The sequence below is a fragment of the Ambystoma mexicanum genome, chromosome 5p (assembly GCF_040938575.1).
Source record: "Ambystoma mexicanum isolate Mex_15411 chromosome 5p, UKY_AmexF1_1, whole genome shotgun sequence".
Classification (NCBI taxonomy): domain Eukaryota; kingdom Metazoa; phylum Chordata; class Amphibia; order Caudata; family Ambystomatidae; genus Ambystoma; species Ambystoma mexicanum.
In genome coordinates, this window is record NC_090930.1 from 419,847,507 (window position 1) to 419,866,008 (window position 18,502).

Here is an 18,502-nt window from a genome sequence, read left to right on the forward strand (position 1 = left end):
GACGCGTACCGCCCATTTCACAACGCCAAAGCACGTCTCGTGTCAACATTCGCTGGGCTTCAGCTAATGACGTGTCGCCATGGAAATGGCAGGACGCCTCTTTCCTCAATAAGTATAAACAGACCGTTCCACAACACACAGCAGCAGATTTTCGATTCCATTCCTCTCTGTTACTTTGAGTATTCTGTGACTCGTTTCTGTGCTCTGGTCAGCTACCTTCGTTGCTTGTAGCCCGTGTGAACAGATACCAGTACCACCGCTATAAATTATTTTAGTTTAACACACAATGGCTACAATAATGCCCTACATGGACAAGCTCGAGTATACCGAGGAGCAACTACTGGAAAGGGAAACACGCGAAAACGGTGGGTCTTCGGACGGCAGTTGGGAGGACGATTCAACAGCTGAAGAGCCTGGACCTAGTTACATGGACGGTGTTTCCACCTGGTGCACATGCAATCGGTGCGAGCTAATGCCAACCGAGGACGAGAACTGCTGCTGCTGCTGTGAAAACTCGGGATGCGTGGCCTACATTTCGGAAGGCGAGCCACGACCACAAAGCATCACCGAGCTGCCAGACTTCAGGGCAGCCTGCCTCACGCGGTCCGTGTTGAGGATAATGATGGTGCTTATGCACGAACTTCGTGCAACTGTTCGTCCTCGTAATCCGAGTAACAAGTAAGTATACTCTGCTTGTCATGCCACTCCTATTTCATGGTCTTCTACTATATCCAAAATTACATATACATATCATTATAACACATGAAAGTCGTTCAATAGTGTGCAGTGTCTAGATAGCATTTGTCTGAGCAGAATGCCATTCGTTACAAGAATTGTCATTGACAACAAAAGTTTATCTTGGTCATTAAAAAACAGTTTGTTTCATTCCTTTACACAGGTGGTACAGGCTGGTGGCCTATCGTTCCTTTACATGGTGGCTTCACGGGATGCTTGGACACCGCGTTCGAAGAGTGATACCTGCCTGTGCCGTTCGTGCCATACGAGAAACGTTCCCGAGTGACAGCGGTCAGTACAGGGGATTTTCTCTCGCTGTGCTGCAACTTGACCTGTATAATGTTTAAAGTCTTGTATTTTTGTGTCATCAAAATAAGATACAAAATAAAACATCACATATATTTTAAGAACGGTTGTTTCGATTTTTTAAATGAATCAAGTGTGTCTCCATTCAAGGATGGACGTCAGACATCTGTGCTCCGAATGGGTGAAGGTCAGGTTGCTGTGAATCAGGCTGGTCACTATCTAAGCTAATATAATATATTCTCAATAATGCATGCACTAAATAACACTTGTTCAAAGTCTTTCAGTCGGTTATGTCTCTATAAAAGTCACACATATATCTACACTATCAATTAACATTGGATTATGCAGGCCTTAGGTTAAGGGTCTTGACCACTATAATACGCTGTTTGAAGTGTGGGTCTGTGCTCACAAGAATCTCTGGTATGTGGCATTTGTTATCGATAGGCAACGATATACTGCAGTAGGGGTCTAATGTTAGTTGGGGATCTGCTAGGTGGGCATCATGGCGTGGTCAGTGGTCTGGCACATGAAGAGAATACCTTGCAGGGACACAGGGTCAGAATGGTAGTAAGTTTCCACTGGCAAGGACACGTTTATGGAGATGAACGAGCTATGCGCTTAGTTCAGGCTGGTTCACATGCAGGACAGTGATCTCAGAGGAAGAGTGATGTGTTACATTTATTAAATGTTGCAAGTACCTCTGGAGTTTTCCAGTAAGAGTGGGAAAGAGGGTGGGGGCCAGGTGTTCTGCGCAGTGAGGCCTGGTCACCAAGATGGAGTGGAAAGGCAGTAAAAAAATGGATGCCTCGTGTCCTGCTCAGTGGTCCCATCTACGCGAATGTCATCCAAAGTTAACATCACATAAGGACAAGGGGCGAACCCACTACTGGAGGCACTTGGTCCGAGTTTCTACTGAGAAGTAAAGGATGAGAGGGGCCTGATGGCCCCTCGCTCCCACACACTTGCCTGCACGCCCCAGGCCCATCCATCCCACCCCCTCTATCAAAGGCGCTTCGCACCCGGGGATGAGCGCTGGCATGGGGGGCTGTCACGGACGCAAACGGCCAAGGAGCCAAACAGCATGTACACTTCAAAAGGTATCCCACGCCCAGGGGCCATCGCTCACATGGCCTCCTCAGACCCCGTGTCTCCAAGCAGGCCTCCCCTGAGGCAGGCCGCCCCCCTGCAAACCACATAATACCACGACATACACACGTCATTCATTCACAAACACACCCCTGTTTCTAATACTTTATAAACCACTTGATATGTCTCATGAGAACATCTTTGTCCTTTGCAAGCCAACTCCTGAACCTTCTACCTGAGAAGCACTGAGATCTATGCTAATCTGCTCGTCGTCGTGCTATCTGTGACCGCTTCGAGCAAACTAGTCAGTGTGCTACCTGTGGCCATCTACCTGTTCTCCTGCAACATACTGCTCGCCCTGTTGAATCCAACTGTTTGTTGGTCAAGGTAAGGCCATGTATCCTAGTCATATTTTGGTCATTTTTACATTTCTATCTATTTGCCATTACAGACCCAATAGAGCTATGGTCATTGGTCTCATTGCTATTGACTTGAGTTACAATTGTTATGCTATCAATAGATCTATTTATTTTCATCTGTGTCAAGTGTCATCGAATTGCATCCTTCGGGGGTACAGTCTATAATGTAAGCATGTTTCCTTTTCGTGCAAGACAGAACATCCAATGGACGAGTCACATGTTCAGAGTTTAGTCACATAATTTAAAAAATGACTGTAATTTATGCAAATACTAAGCCACACATGATGAACTGGTATAGTTCCGGCGACCAAAACAAACCTTGCATTGAGCATGGTATGGTTCATTTACTTTTTTATATGACCTTTTTATTCATCAAGGTTTTATAATAATCTTGATATTTACTTTTCAGAATTTTCAACAATGCCTGTCTGTTCGATTAGCGGTTGCCCTTCGAAGACCCATGCTAAATCTGAAGGCACTACAATGCATGTATTCCCGAAAACTGTTGATCGAATAAGAGAATGGGTCAGTCATTGCGGATATCCACTGGATGAGCTGGAAAGTAGAGTCCAACAAGTCTTTGAGGACAAGAGGGTGATCGATACCGCATCTGCAGCCGGCACTTTCCCTCGAACATGTACACCACATCTTGGGTAACAAAGAAGAATAAACGGCGATCGACAAGAAAGTTGCTCGCAAACGCTATTCCCGCTCTATTCGTCCACATTCCGCCACTGGTGAGTCAAATGTCCGTTTTTAGCTTTAGGCCTTGCGGTAGTGTGTAGGTAGCCAAATGGATTAATTGATATTTTAGGTGTTGTCTCCCTTGTAATACTTTCGATATTGATATGAGTGTATAGCTTTTTGAATAATGACATTTATCAATATATTATTTTTAGATTTCATAACCCACAAACGAAATCTTTATATGGGCACAGGGAACTGTGCTATATTGCGCATTACTCAAGTATTCTGTCTCCTTACATGGCAATTTTAAATATTGGCATTTCATTATCAAACAATAATTTACCTTTACAACTTCTTGACTATCCCCTGAATCTGAAGCAAGAACATTCTACTTCCATGACGTGCTCGTAGTTATCAACCACTTCTAGCGCGTATCAGGTAATCATACTTGGCTATTCCGCTACAGACTTGTTTTATGCATGTCAAGTAATAGTTTTTATGTATCGTGTGATTATTTTACCAATTGTTTGGTTAGTGCTTTCCAATTGATATACACCTTAGTTGTCGTCCCCTGGTGTTTGTTTTCAGTTATAATTAGTGTTATCCATACTAATGCAAGTACTGTCTTTCAGGGAGATGCTGAAGCGTCCACCACATTGACAACAGCCCTAGATGTTCTTCAGCAGCACGAGGTATGGATACTGACAGCTCCATCGACCGTGATCATCAGGACTGGAACACTTGTCGTTTGATTGCTCTACACCATGTTTCATTCGTGGTTAGCCATTGATATGTACCTGTGCGGTTGACCCCAAGTGTGTGTTGTATTTTCAATACTGTAATCCTTACTAATGCAAATACTATGTTTCTGGCAGTTGTTGAAGCGTCAACCCACGCACTTGACGCAGAGCCTGACATTCAAGTAATTCCAGGGGAAGCAGGACCATGCGGATACGAATAGGCGCAACAGCTTTCGGAAGTGCGCACCACATTTACAACATCCAAAGATATTCTTCAGCAGCACGAGGTATGGATACGGACAGCTCCATCGAGCGTGATCATATAACGTGATTCCATTTGCTATACTTTCTTCCCTATTAACGCAAGTACTGTGTTTCAGGGAGACGATAGAGCTTCCACTACAATCACAAGATCCCATTTAGATGATGCAGATGTAAAGGAATCGGAGAAATAAGTCGATTAAATCTGATCATATTTAAATATTCCTTGATTCTTTTAGACAATACAACATTTGTGGTTATCTCTTTATATGTACCTGTGCCGTCGACCGCAAGTGTGTGTTATGTTTACAATATTGAAAACCATACTAACGCAAGTACTGTGTTTCAGGGAGTTGCTGATGCTTCCTCTTCAATACAATCATTCGTGGCAGTCCATGCAGAGCCAGAGGTATGGATACTGACGGCTCCATCGAACTAGGTCATCAGAGCTCGAATACTTGTCGTTCGATTGTTCCACACAATGTTTAAATCTTGTTTGGCTATTGAGATGAACATGTGTGTTCGTCCTCGCGTGCGTTTTATGCTAACAATATTTTGATACACAGTAATGAAAATACTATGTTTCAGGGAGTCGATGGAGCCTCATTCCGTGCTGTCTATGCGGATACAGAAAATATAGTCGTTGCAGCGCAAGAGGAAGGGGAGACATGCGGATACGAATCGGAGCAACAGCGTGCAGATGTTGAAGGTCTAGTCAAAAAAGTTGCAAAGAAAAGAAACAAAAATAAGGTTAGTTACAAACAGTTCATAACTTTAGAAATTTTTTTGTGCTGGGGACTATTTATATAATTGTACTATACTTTATCTTGTGTTTAAACTGAACATCCCTTTTCTAATCTGTCCTCTAGTTACCCGTGGGTCTACGAACTATACATACACAGACAGTGAAGCGAATGAGAGATGTTGCTTGCCAAACCATTTACAGTATGGAGGCTATGGAGGAAGTATTAATTCAGACACTGCGTGTTGAGACTCGGGATGGCCAGAACATGAAATGAATGTGTCCGGAGAATCCAGCCAAGTTGTATTGGACCATTGCTACAGTACGACCGCACCACCGCAACAACATGATACTGGATGTATTGAAGATGGCTCTGAAGTAGTCGCAGATCAATTCACACAATCTACACCCGCCAAAAAATTGCCACCAAAAAAGCTGTCGACATTGTTGTGTTCTCCCATCAATGTTGAGGTAGCAGATGTTGAAATGACAGAGAATGAACCAGCAGCAGCATTCACCGACGCATCAGAACTTGATAGCAGCGATATTTCTTTCAAATGTGGTGATATGTCCTCAACGTCACAGGCCGAAACAAAGAGGGCAAATACATAGTATTCGACAGTTGTTTGATGGATATTATAAGTATGCTGAAATGTGGGCATTCCGTCAGAGGGAAAGTATGTGGGAAGCCATTGTTTCATGTGACTTGTCAAAAACAAGGCAGTAACATCACAATACATGCCGCCTGTAGATTACATCCTACGTTCTCATGGTCTGCACAACCGATGCTGGGGAAACTGCCAGCAGGCAATCTACTGTGTGCAGCTGCATCACTTTTTAGTGGCTCCAGTTTTAGAAAGTTAGAGTCTTTCTTTCAGTTTGTGGGACTCCATTTCATTTCAAAAACGCAGTACTACAAATACCAACATGATTATCTGTTTCCGGCCATTAATGATGCTTGGAAAATTGAACAATTGTCTCTAGCAAGTACATTCGAAGGCAAACGATTCAGGCTAGCCGGCGATGGACAGTGCGACAGCCCTGGATTTTCTGCCAAGTACTGCACCTACCACTTTCAGGACATGGATAGTAAGAAAATTGTGAGTTCAGTGGTCGTGCAGGTAACACAATGTACATCCTCAGTGGCCATGGAGAAACTAGGATTTATAAAATCAGTGGAATATCGACAATCGAGGGGAATGCACATCGACCTCATAGCCACGGACAGACACGTTTCAATTGCCAAGACAATGAGAGAGCAGTTCCCACATATTAAACATCAATTTGACGTATGGCATCTTGCTAAATCAATCAATAAGAAAATCTCCGCTGCAGGGAAAAAAAAAGGTTTGGAAAGTATTTCAGAGTGGTCCCAGTCTGTCAGCAACCATCTTTGGTGGAGCTCCAAAACTTGTAAAGGGTCAGTGGAAATACTACTTGAAAAATGGCGGTCAGTGTACCAACGTGCACCGCTGGTCAGAAAACCTACATTTCCACCAATGCGAACATGGCCCTTTGTCCCCAGTGGAGGCACGGAAAAAGAAGTGGTTGAATCCATCTTCACCGACACACAAAGCCATTGAGAAGATTGTTTTCGATAAAACTCTATCAAGAGATTTGAGGGGACTGACAGAATTCTGTCACACAGGAGGTTTGGAGGTGTTCCACAATATGTGCCTAAAGTACAGGCCAAAGCGCTTGCATTTCAGCATACAGGGCATGAGACATAGGACTCTACTTGCCGCATTGGCCCATAACGAGAATCTCGTCCGTGAACAATCTAGGACTACGGGTAATGTAAGGATGCCTCGCTACACTAAGGCCTTTTCAAAAAGAAGTAAGCAATGGATGATCAAACCAGTCTATGAGGAAATGGAGTTCGACTTTGTCAAAAGCCTTATTGTTGCTGTATTAGAGAAGCACAGATATGGAATTTTGAACGTTTCTGTGCAGAGCACTGATCCATTGCCACCCAACATTGCCACTGTGCCATGTCCACCCAAAGGAGAGCTGGTTGTGAAGTACAAATCCCGGTTTAAATAATTGTAATACGATTGTCTTTTTGTAAATAAATGTTATTGTACAGTGTGCATACAAAGTACGCTAACCCTAACCCCTACCTTCACCATCCTGGGTGCCGAACAACCTGGGTGTCATCTTTGAATTCTCTCTCTATTCACCTCATATTGCTGACATTGTCTATATGTCTATGTATATATTTTTGTTAATGTAACTAATTTTCGTAATCTCTTGTAAATGCTGCGCACTGTTAACCGAGGGGAGGCTTGCGTATTGCAAATAATAAAACAAACAATAAATCTCACTTTCAACTCAACTCCTCGGGAACTTGATACTTTCCCTGACCTTCCCCAAAAAATTAAAATTCTCAATAGTTATGGTTCTTTGGGGCTTCAAAGCTCGCAGACAACGAGGACAAAATTGGGGGCCTTAGAACGCGCCAAGCGAGCCGTTGCAGATGGGAGAGAAGCCAGTTCGCATTTGCACATTGAGGCGCAGTACATAGATGGATTCAAAACTTCAAGTTCTCACAGATGGCTTTACTACGGGATGTTGCAAAGAAAGAATGTATGCTAATTTCATTTCTAGTGAAGGTCAGCGGCTTTGATTTTGAACTCGCGCCCTGAAGAGGCCAACAACTCGCAGTGGCAGTATAAGGTTCTATTGTTTTTTGACCTTGAGAGACAGGGACCATGCCGAAAGAACTTCATTTGAAAGGGGGGGGTGGGAGGGGTGCAATAACGTAAGAGACATTAAGGCAGAAAATTCTGAAACTAGACCGAGTTTCTTGTTAGTTCAGTATACGAAAAATCGTTGTCAAGAGCACAGTGGGATTTACGGACTGCATTACGCAGAGACACAATGGAAATTGCAAATATAATGTAAGTAACTCTTTAGACGCTTTTATACCGGAATGAAGAATTAATAAATGGATGCATGAATAAATGAATGAATGAAGAGCTTGGAAAACGTTTGTGGGATCGTCCTTGTAGCGGGCACATGGGCATGCAGGTCCACATTCCACACGCATGTAGACAAAAAGTCGTTTCTCATTGTGTACTAACCTCGATTTATTCCGTTACTTTTCGCATTGATTTTAGAGCCGAACATACTCCATTGCACTATCCTTGAAAGCAAATAGTTTCAGCTCGGCCGTAATAAATAAAATGAATAATATTAATAAAGATCGGCTGGCGAGACTAATTATAAATTTTATGTTTTCAAAACAGGTATATCCTTCCCTTTTGCTACTGCCACCAGTTTCAGACACCAGCAGATGGTTTCTTCAACCGCCAGCTGCAGCTTAATGTAAACACCTGCACAATTTTGATGATTTTATGGGACGATCGCCAAGGGCCCATATGCTCTTACGCGGTACTAGCGGCTAGAAGCAACATATCAACCTTTACGCTGGCCTAGTGCCTACTTGATGGAACAGCCTTTCAGTTCAACGTGCGACCAAAGTGCTTCTTTTAACGAAAACCAACACCCTGTGTACCATAAAGGAACAGCGCGTGACTCATGATAAACTTTTACGGATTTGCGGATAGAGATAAAAGAAAATAAATGGCATTCGGAGTTCATATGGCAATTGCTGAATATTCTATAAACATTTAATGTCAAATAAATGTACTTTACCAAATGTACCGTGTTGCGGTTTGGTTTTAAAGTACAGTTTCATATTCCGAATTGTGGCACGCTGTGTTGTGAGTTGATCTGTGTTGGTTTCCGGGTTCTGTGTGAAGTCGCGTAGAAGACGACTGGGCGTGTTTGCCTACGCAGCACAGAAACGTCACGGAGAGAGGCGGGGAATATGAATGTTTAGATAATGTCAGGCTCAGGGGCGGGGGATATGATTTAGTGCCGCAAAAGCAGGTCAGCCAGGGCGATGGGGGAAATGATAGGATTATCACAAAATGGCAGCTCCCTGATGCCTGTTTTCACGTGCATTTAATGGACGAAAACTCGGGTAAGGTCCATAGGAAAGTTTTCTAAAATCGAGCGACTTAGGCTTAAAAACACATGGCTTACTCGTAGGGGCAATAAAAAATGTTGACCGAACCATTCCTTTAATTATCAATGGTGAGCATCAGCAGGAGTATGCAAATGTCCGAAACACATGATAATTCAGTCACTGCTAACTAAGGTAGTAGTATCAGTAAATTACATGAAATAAAAAAAAAGACCCAACACGTTGCTGCATCACTGGTACATGCTCAGTTAGCAGTTCAAACTGTATTTAATAGTCAGGGAAAGAAGCTTGGCTATTAGGTCAATAACAAGGCATGTTTATTGCTGCAAAGATGGTCACGTTACCATAAACCTTGCATAAGAATAGTCTGCACTAAAAGCTCAACAGCTGGACAGAGGAACAATATTTAAGTCCTACACCAATCACCCCTGCGTTCATGAGCGTAAAGGGTCGGTAACCGCCCACCAGTCTGAGCCTAAGAAGGCACAGGGGAAGCAAGGGACTTGGTGAGGCCTCAGGGCTGGTAACGGGCCTATACGTCCTCCGAACACTGGGGTGATAGCTACTCACACCGCAGGGCTCCCTCCAGGGTGAAACTCATTTCAAATATAAAAAAGAAGGTGGGTGAGGCGCGCACTCCCGGTCCTGGTCCTGGTCAATTGAACCTGTTGTAAAAAATAAGTAGCTGGGTCAAATCCCAAAATGGACAAAAATTCACAGGGTTAGATCCCTTCTGCTGCAATTCAGGTACTTAGTAATAACAGGGTTAGATCCCTTGCTGCAAATCAGGTACTCGGTAATAACAGGGTTAGATCCCTCGGCTGCATTTCTGTGGTCTGTAGTTGTTCTCCTCCTAGCGCTTTCTTATCTCAAATAATCATCAGGAAGGCTGTTGAGCAGGTGTGTCTAATTAGACTCAAAGGATTCTGGTAGCTGTAGTGAAAATGTTTTTTTCTGTTCAGGTGACCAGCAACCGACACCCCTCCAAAGCACAAGTCCTTCCCATATTTGAGGGAGGGGAGAGAACCATCTTTATGATTCTCCAAAGTGGGGCACAGTCACCCCGTGGCGCTGCCTCTGGAGCCCGGGACTCCCATAGCATTCAGTACAAAAAAGAAGGTGGGTGAGGCGCGCACTCCCGGTCCTGGTCAATTGAACCTGTTGTAAAAAATAAGTAGCTGGGTCAAATATATAGTTTTGGCCAAAAGAAAGGCTGTATACGTCTTGCTCATGCCCAATCTCCTATAAAAAAAAAACAAAGAGGCTGACGTCACTGGGAAAGGAAAAGGGGCATATGCCCTTTTCTATTTCCATTGCACATAGAGCAAGACAGTGTGGATGGGAGGAAGAGATCCCCAGCGAACAATTAAGTTGAGAAAGTGGGGTGGGTTAAGCAGGCAGACGCAGGCAGTTAACACCTGCATTTCCAGCCACCTGATCGGCTGAGCGCCTTAATTACATTTCAATCGCCAGTATTATTATAGGCCGAGCCAGAAAGTAATGGGCCTCCTGCACTCAGGCACTATTACAGTCAAAGCAAAGAGGGCACCAAAACAGAAGCCCAGAAACAAGGCTACCACTAGCAATGAGAACAATGGGACATCTCAAAATCAAAAAAATGATCTCAGTCGACCATTATTATTTTGATTAATTAAATATCTGGTACGAAAATTAAGTAAAACTTAAAGAATGTTTAATTCTGAATGCCGCAATTTATATCCTAATTCACACAATATCTTCCCCTTCTCAATTCTTAAACCAGTTGGGTAAGAATTCTTCAAATTATGGTATAACATTTCTTGGGAACAATGACAAAGGGGAAGGTGATGACCACCCCAACTTGTGCCAGCTCAGTGAAGGGTGCAAACCAAACTGAAGCTGCCAAGAGGACATCACAACCCTTACTCTCTATTCCCACTGCACCCTACTAATCCCACCACACCTTCCCTTTTCTCACACACTTCTTTTCAGATCCACCAGAGCGCATGTGGACCACTCTGGTGGTGACAGTGCGTGGTACAAGTACCTTTAACATTAACTTTTCACTTTCAGAAGGGATTGTCAGGCCTGCAGCTGCCACTTCTTGTAGCACTGAAATGGTTGCTTGGCAACCAAGTTAAGTTTCCCACCCTGCCCAAAATGTTCTTTCCGGTCTGTTGCGATGCATAATGCGGCCCAGCTCAAACCGAAGAGAACTTTTATGCTGCAGATCAGCACTTGTAATGTGTTTATGTTTTTAATCTTGCATTGTGCATAAGACCCTACACCTAGAGTATCCAAGCCCTTCGAAAACCTGTGTGATGGATACACAAACTGCTGGATGAATCAGAATTTAAATAAAAGCTATGTTTTGAGTTGCATTAAAAAAAAAAAAGTAATGGTTGTCGGTGTTATCCAAGCAAGAGGAAGGGGTTTCCACATTGAAAAGGCTTAAGTGGTGAAAGTTTTGACCCTTAGTTTTTATGTTAAATGCAGGCGAATTGAGATGAGACTTTGAAAATGTAAGACACTTCATAAGATGACATATTGAAATTTGATTGAAACAGTAATTTTCTTTTGTTTGATAGAGGCATTTAAGGCTTAAAGAAGTCAGCTTATACACAATTTGTGCCTGTACCAAAAACATGTGACGTGTTCTGGAGAATAGGAGTGGTCTAAGAGAAGGGTGAAGCATTAACAACAATTCTTGCAATTTTGGTTTTCATACCTGCAGCTCAGAGACTACTTTATGGGTACAGCCCATTTTGAGGGCATTGCAATAATCGATTATAGATCCATCTATCACGCTAGCTAAGTGACCTAATTGAGATTCATCAAGAAATGGGCACATTTGTAGAACAGATGTACAGACCAAGTAGAACTGACAATAACATTTATGGGTGAAATCATACAGAGTTGGGGGTTGCGATAGACATCCAGTGATTTGAGCTTGGGTAGAATTAGCAGGGAGATGTTATTTATTTCAAAGAGCAAAGATGTGATTTCCCTATTCCTAGCATTGGCTGAGTGGAGATTATGACAAGCTCAGGTTTGGTGCTGCCTAGTTAAGCCACTTTAGGTCCACACAGGACTTAATAGTAGACAATATTTGTCTCAGTTTAGCATTATCCTGAGCATGATTTCTATTAAGAACAAAATAACGTTGGGTGTCATCTGCATAGCAGTGACAACCTGCACCTGATGTATCGAGTCTTGTAATGATTTTTTAGCAGATATTGAATAATATAGGTGAGGGTGGGGAACCCTGTAAGACCACACAGCTCGTTTGTCAATTATGTGTGTCAAGATCACCCAGTGAGATTAAAGTACTGCTGCACAGGAAGGTGTGTGCTCTTTCAATCCCATAAATACATATTGTGGTTGAAAAGAACATATGAGAACCACTGTAGTGCATCCTTTGACATATCCCAAGACAATTAGATGTTCCGGGATGTCAAAGAATGCTGACACATTGAGCGTTGCTAGCACAGTCTTGCTATTTGTCCATACACGAGACAAGGTTGTCTCTGACATCCGTTAATGTTAGTTCGATGCCCAGTTGTGGTTGCAAACCTGTCTGTTGCCTAGGCAGTCATGAACCACAAGAAAATCCTGTAACTGGTCTGAAACCATACTCTTCACTATTTTTGCCATGATGGAGTGTTATCTATATGGCGATAGTTCAAAGGATCTTCTGGGTCCAGTGATGGTTTCTTCAATAGTGCTATTATACAGGAGATTTTTAGGACATCTGAAAAAGAGCTTTTACATATTGAGATAAGAAAAGCAGTGTGATGTGGAATCATTGCTTTCTTTCACAAATTAAGTTGTTCGCAGGTTTCCAGGGGAAGAAGTAGTGTTAATATCTTTTTTTTTATCATCAACTTGTCTATAGTAACCGGTTTCAGTTGACAAAATAGAAAACATGCATCATCCACGTTATATGTTGAGTGACAATTCATTTTGGTGGCATTTGTGATGTCTCCTGTATTTTATCAATTATTGAGAACAAGCATTCTGAATAGATGAGCCATTTTAATGAAATAGGGTTTGGAACAAGGGTGTGTGTTTTATATTTGAATTGTTGAAAATAAATGTATTTCTGCGAAATAGCAGCATGTTCTTTTAAGGACACATACCTTAAAGTATTTATAATTGTTTCCTACTATTTTGTAGAAAAGACTTGGAATCCGGTGTCCAGTTTTATACCAGTGTCGATGGGCCTTTCTTAGTTCATTTAGAATATTTTAGAGCTCAGGAGTATACCAAACTGGATGTGGCATCTTCAGAGTCTGTTGGGATCTTTTTAATTGGGGAAGCTTATCAGTGACAGAACAATATTGCATTGGAATTTTCCACTACTTTTGCGTCATTATCTGGGATTATACCTTCACAGAATGCCTTCCTGATATGAGACTTAAAATTCTTGCTTGTTAGCATTTTAGCAACCTATATCCCAGGAGGATAGCTCAGCGGCAACGTGCTCGCCTTGGAAACAAGAAGGCACGAAGCAACACATGTTCGATCCCCCGGTCTGCGCTTAGAAACCTCTGGATATTAAGCGCATTATAAATACTCAACTAAGACATATTCCTGTAACAGGGCCTCGATGCCCCCAGCTGTGTGAGCGCTTTAAAAATGAAAATAAATAAATATAGGTTCTCATTGGTGATGGTGAGTGGATAACGGCTTTTGTTATGGGAATATAATTATCAAAACTATTTTAAAAATGATCAATCCTGAATTTGTGTTTTAAAATTAGAAGTAAAACCAGATTTATCCAAAATCCATGCAAGGGTATAACCTTTTTGATGTGTAGTTCCAGTATTTGTAAAAGAAAACGCAGTTTACCCATTTGTTCTGGAAGATTTTGCTAAAGGACATCTGATGTGCGTTCTACCATTAAATTATCATCAAGTAGTAAGCAATCAATGGTCGAGTACTAAGATCTAGAACTAACTTCTTAATAATTTTTTAAAACTAACTTTCAGTTTGTTGGTCTGTACAAGAAAAAACATGGCATACACTCTGGTACATGAAAAAAGCATGGGAGTTTGGAGAGGTCACGCAACCCTCTCCCCGATGGTAGAGTTCTGGATGTCCCCGACTAAGGGGTTCTAGAACACCTCTGATTAAGAAACACAATGCCTTAGTATGGGCGGCGAGGCAATGTGGGATCCCATTCTTTCCACCTTCTGGGACACACGTCATGTAGCAGCTGGACCAAACCCAGTTTTTAATGGCTCGCCTCCCTCACATAGTAACATGGGGTGTTAATATAACTCACCACACAATCCATAATAGTATTTTGTGGTTTAACAACTCCCGAATTAACCTTTAAGGGGAAGTGCAACCTTTGTTTAGAAAATGGTTTGTTACTTCATTTCAGATGCTTTGCTGAGCCCATTTGTTTAGGTTTGCGTTCAGGTAGACTTCAAATAATGGGCTATCCCTCACAAGGCATCACCAGAGAAGTACCTTCAATGGGTTATTTGATAAATCATGAAAAGAAGAGCCATTATTTCTAGATTAGAAAACATCCCGCCTCTAAACAGGTGCTCGCCCTAGTAATTGAACAGTGGTATGCTGACTAACTATACAATTATATCACTTGTTCAGTCCTCATAAGTTTACCTCTAAGCAACCATTATTGTTTTTGAACAACTGAAAGAAAATCTGAATTAAGTCCCACTAAAAATGGCACTGCTATGCATTCTATGTCAAATGACGTACCTGAACTGATTTTACATACTAAAACCAATGCTTTAAAGCAAATACTTTCAATGAAGGTCAGAATGGAAAAATAGCAAATATTACTTCTTTTTTTTTTTTAAATATGTTTTTATTTGCATTTTCAACAGCAAGACAATTGCAATATTGGTTGCAACAACAAAGTTCCCTTGTATTATTTTCATGTAACATTTATATAAGAAACAGAGAGGGGAGAAGTGCAAAGCAATGATGAACTCTAGTCTTGTGTTTCTGATTCCCCTCCCTCCCCCTCCCCAGCTTCCCCCCACCCCCCCCCTCCACTCCACTCGACTCGTTCGCTTTGTACACAACTCTGAATAAAAGTTCAAAACCACTATAGGCATTACAGCATAGCGTGTGCTCTGCAAGTTGCTACTGAAAGAAAGGAAGAAGCCCCTACAGGGCTTGGGGTAAGCAATCGTCCGGTGGCATAGGGCATTGCCCTGATTCCTTTGATTGGCTAAGATGGTAAACAAGTGTTCTTAGTCTGTGGGCTCCCAATATGTTGTATAATATTCTAGAAAGGGCAACCAAATCATTTCGATCTTTCTGCGTGATTCATTTACCGCTGCCGTTAGACTTTCCATTTCGTATATTGCGTGGGCCTTTATTAACCATTCTCTCTTTGATGGTAAGGCCATCGATTTCCATTTTATGGTTAGGCACACTCGGGCTGCTAATAGAAGATTGCGTGGTAGGTACATTAGAGATTCGTATGTTTCATCATCCTCCGACTCAACTCCAAACAAAACTAGTGTGGGCGTCGGGTTTCTGAGGACCCCATCTATGTCTCGAATCCAGCCCAGCACTTCCCGCCAGTACACCTGGACTCTGTCACAACCCCACCATTGGTGCCAGTAGTCACATTGCTCTCCGCAACCCCTCCAGCAAAAGGGTGATGTCCCGGGGAACATTTGGGATAGGCGAAGGGGTGTGTAGTGCCATCTCATCAGTAATCGCACATTGTGCATTTTGTATTGCATGGAGACTGATGATGACCATACCGCTCTATATATTCCTTTCCATACCTCCCCTTGGGTTTCTATGGATAGGTCGGTTTCCCATTTCACTTCTGATGGTGGGCGTGGACTGTGACCCCTCGTGATTAGTGCTCTATACAACTTTGAAATGAGGCCTCTCGATGCTTGGGGGGAGCTTAAGATTTGCTCGAATGGTGTCAAAGGGCGTTTTAACGAGTTGCCCCACCTTGGGTCGTGCATGGCACTTCGCAACTGGAGGAAGGACAAGGGGGAGACACTCGTGCCCTGCAAGTCAACCTGTAATTCCTCCCGGGTTGTAAACACCTCATTTTTCCAAAGCTGTCCCGCCCGACTTAAACCCGCCTCATACCATGACTGATTGCTGGACTGCTCTCAGTGAGTTTTGAATAGGTGGGGACCAGATACAACTCAAAGGAGAGGGCCATGTTGTGATACCCTGCATGGCCCGGGATGGTCGCCAGAGAGACCATAATACCTTCAGAATGGGGTGCTGTTTAATCCTTTGTGTCATGGCTGATCTCGGGACCCACAACCACTCTCCCAGGGTGACCGGATTGAAGATGTTGTTCTCTATTGCCACCCACTGTTTCTCTGGGTTCTCCCACAGATGATCCGGGAGTATGCGGAGTTGTGACGCTCTATAATATTCTCCCAGGTCTGGAAAGCTCATGCCCCCCACCTCCTTAGGTTGGATCAGTGTGGAATATGGGATCCTTGCTCGTTTGTCAGCCCATAGAAATCTTAATAGTATGCGCTTTACCTCTAATAAGAAGGAATCGGGAACAATGACTGGGAGGGATTGAAATAAAAATAGGAATCGTGGGAGAATGTTCATTTCGATGGCAGTAAAACGCGCCGCCCATGACATGGAGAGTTTGCGCCATCTGGAGATGTCATTTTGGATGGCTACCCACAGTGGTGTGTAGTTGGCTTCGAAAAGGTCAGACAGGGAGACCGTTATATTAACCCCTAGGTAGCGGACTAAGTCGGTTTGCACCTTGAAATTCCAATCTGTCTCTAAACGTTGCGCTAGGTCAGTGTTGTCTTTCAAGGGGACAGCTATAGTTTTTTGTAGGTTGACCCGGAAGCCTGATAGGGGTCCATATCTCGACAACTCTTGGAAAAAAGCGGGGATAGAAGTATAGGGTTCGGTCAGGTATAAAAGGATATCGTCGGCAAACATCGCCAGTTTGTACTCCCTGCCGCCTCGCGGGATTCCTCTGATGCTCGGGTTGGACCTGATGGCTTGGGCGAAGGGTTCAATGACCAGGGCATAAATGAGAGGGGAGAGCGGACAGCCTTGTCTTGTACCTCGGGTAAGGTTGAAGGATCGCGATGAGATACCATTGATTGATACTTTGGCCCGGGCAGATCGGTATAGTGCTTTCGCTCCTTGTGTCCATGCGGGTCCCAACCCTGCCCACTCTAGAACAGCTCCCAAGAAGGACCACTCTACTCGGTCGAAAGCCTTTTCGGCGTCTACTGATAACAAGAGGGGGTCCTCGCCGGCCTCTCGGAGAGTTGCCATGAGGTCCAGGGTTTTTCTTAGATTATCTGCCCATTGCCGGCCTCTTACCTACCTGGTCAGTGTGGATTTGTTGCGGGAGAATCCGGGTGAGGCGGGCGGCCAATATGCTAGAGTAAATTTTTGCGTCTACATTTATGAGGGAAATTGGCCGGTATGATGTACACTCTATGGGGTCTTTACCTTCCTTGGGGATTACGATGATAATAGATTCAGTGAAGGAGTCGGGAGCTCGACCCGATTCTAAGATGGAAGTAAATAGTTTGGCGAGGAATGGCGCAAGTGTGCTGGCGTTTCTCTTATAAAAGGCTGGCGTGAAGCCATCCTGTCCCGGGGCTGAGCGTACCTTGAGGGCTGAGATCGCTCCCTGCACCTCTGTTGCCGAGATTGGGGCATTTAGCATTTCTAGGTGTTCTTCCGTGATGGGTGGGCGTGACATATTGGTTAGGTATTCTTTGATGTCGGGAGAGGTGCCATCAGTCTCAGCAGCGTATAGGTCTGCATAAAAATTGGAGAAGCGAGACACTATGTCTTGGGGATTTGTGAGTGGGATGCCTTGTTCATTGTTTACTTTGTGGACTGCTCTATCTGCCCTCTGTTTGCGGAGTCTGTTCGCTTGAATGGTGTGCGCTTTATCCCCCTTTTCAAAGAACTTCTGTTTGAGGTATTTAATCTGAGTGAGGGCTTTGCCTTTCCATATATCTTTTAGTTCCTCTCTCATTTTCCTAATTCTCGTTTCTGTATCAATATCGCTAGTGGGGAGCTCCCTAAGGGAGCGTTCCAGTCGAGTGATCTCTTCCTTAAGTTTTTTCTCCTTGAGTAGCCGCAGTCTTTTTTTGGCGGCCCCCTCAGATATAAGAATGCCCCTCAATGTGGCTTTACCTGCTTCCCACATTGTGTTCAGTGACATACCGTCAGTGTCGTTGATGTCTAAGTATTTTGCGGTGGCTTCCGAAAGGAAGTCCTTGAAAATTGGGTCTCTGCATAACAGGTCGTTACATCGCCACCGGCGGTCCAGGGCGGGGAGTGGGCCCAGGTCCAATTCTAGGGCGCACAGGTCGTGGTCTGACCAGGCTACTATTTGGATGGATGTACTTAGGATGTCACCCTCGTTTTCCGCCCCCAGTAGTAGGTAATCAATCCTGGAGAAGGAGTGGTGTGGTGGAGAATAAAAAGTGAAGGCTTTTTCCCCTGGATGAGTTACACGCCAGGTATCTATTAAGTGATGTTCCCTGAGCTGGCTTGCGAACCTATCGCCCTGAAGCGTGCTTGGGGGTAG

General features: G+C 43.5%; 1 protein-coding gene across 1 annotated transcript in view; it reads right to left on the reverse strand.

Annotated features, from left to right (window-relative positions):
* Window positions 1–18,502, reverse strand: part of SLC9A6 (solute carrier family 9 member A6) — a 906,904-nt gene that overhangs the window by 313,793 nt on the left and 574,609 nt on the right. The window lies entirely within an intron of this gene.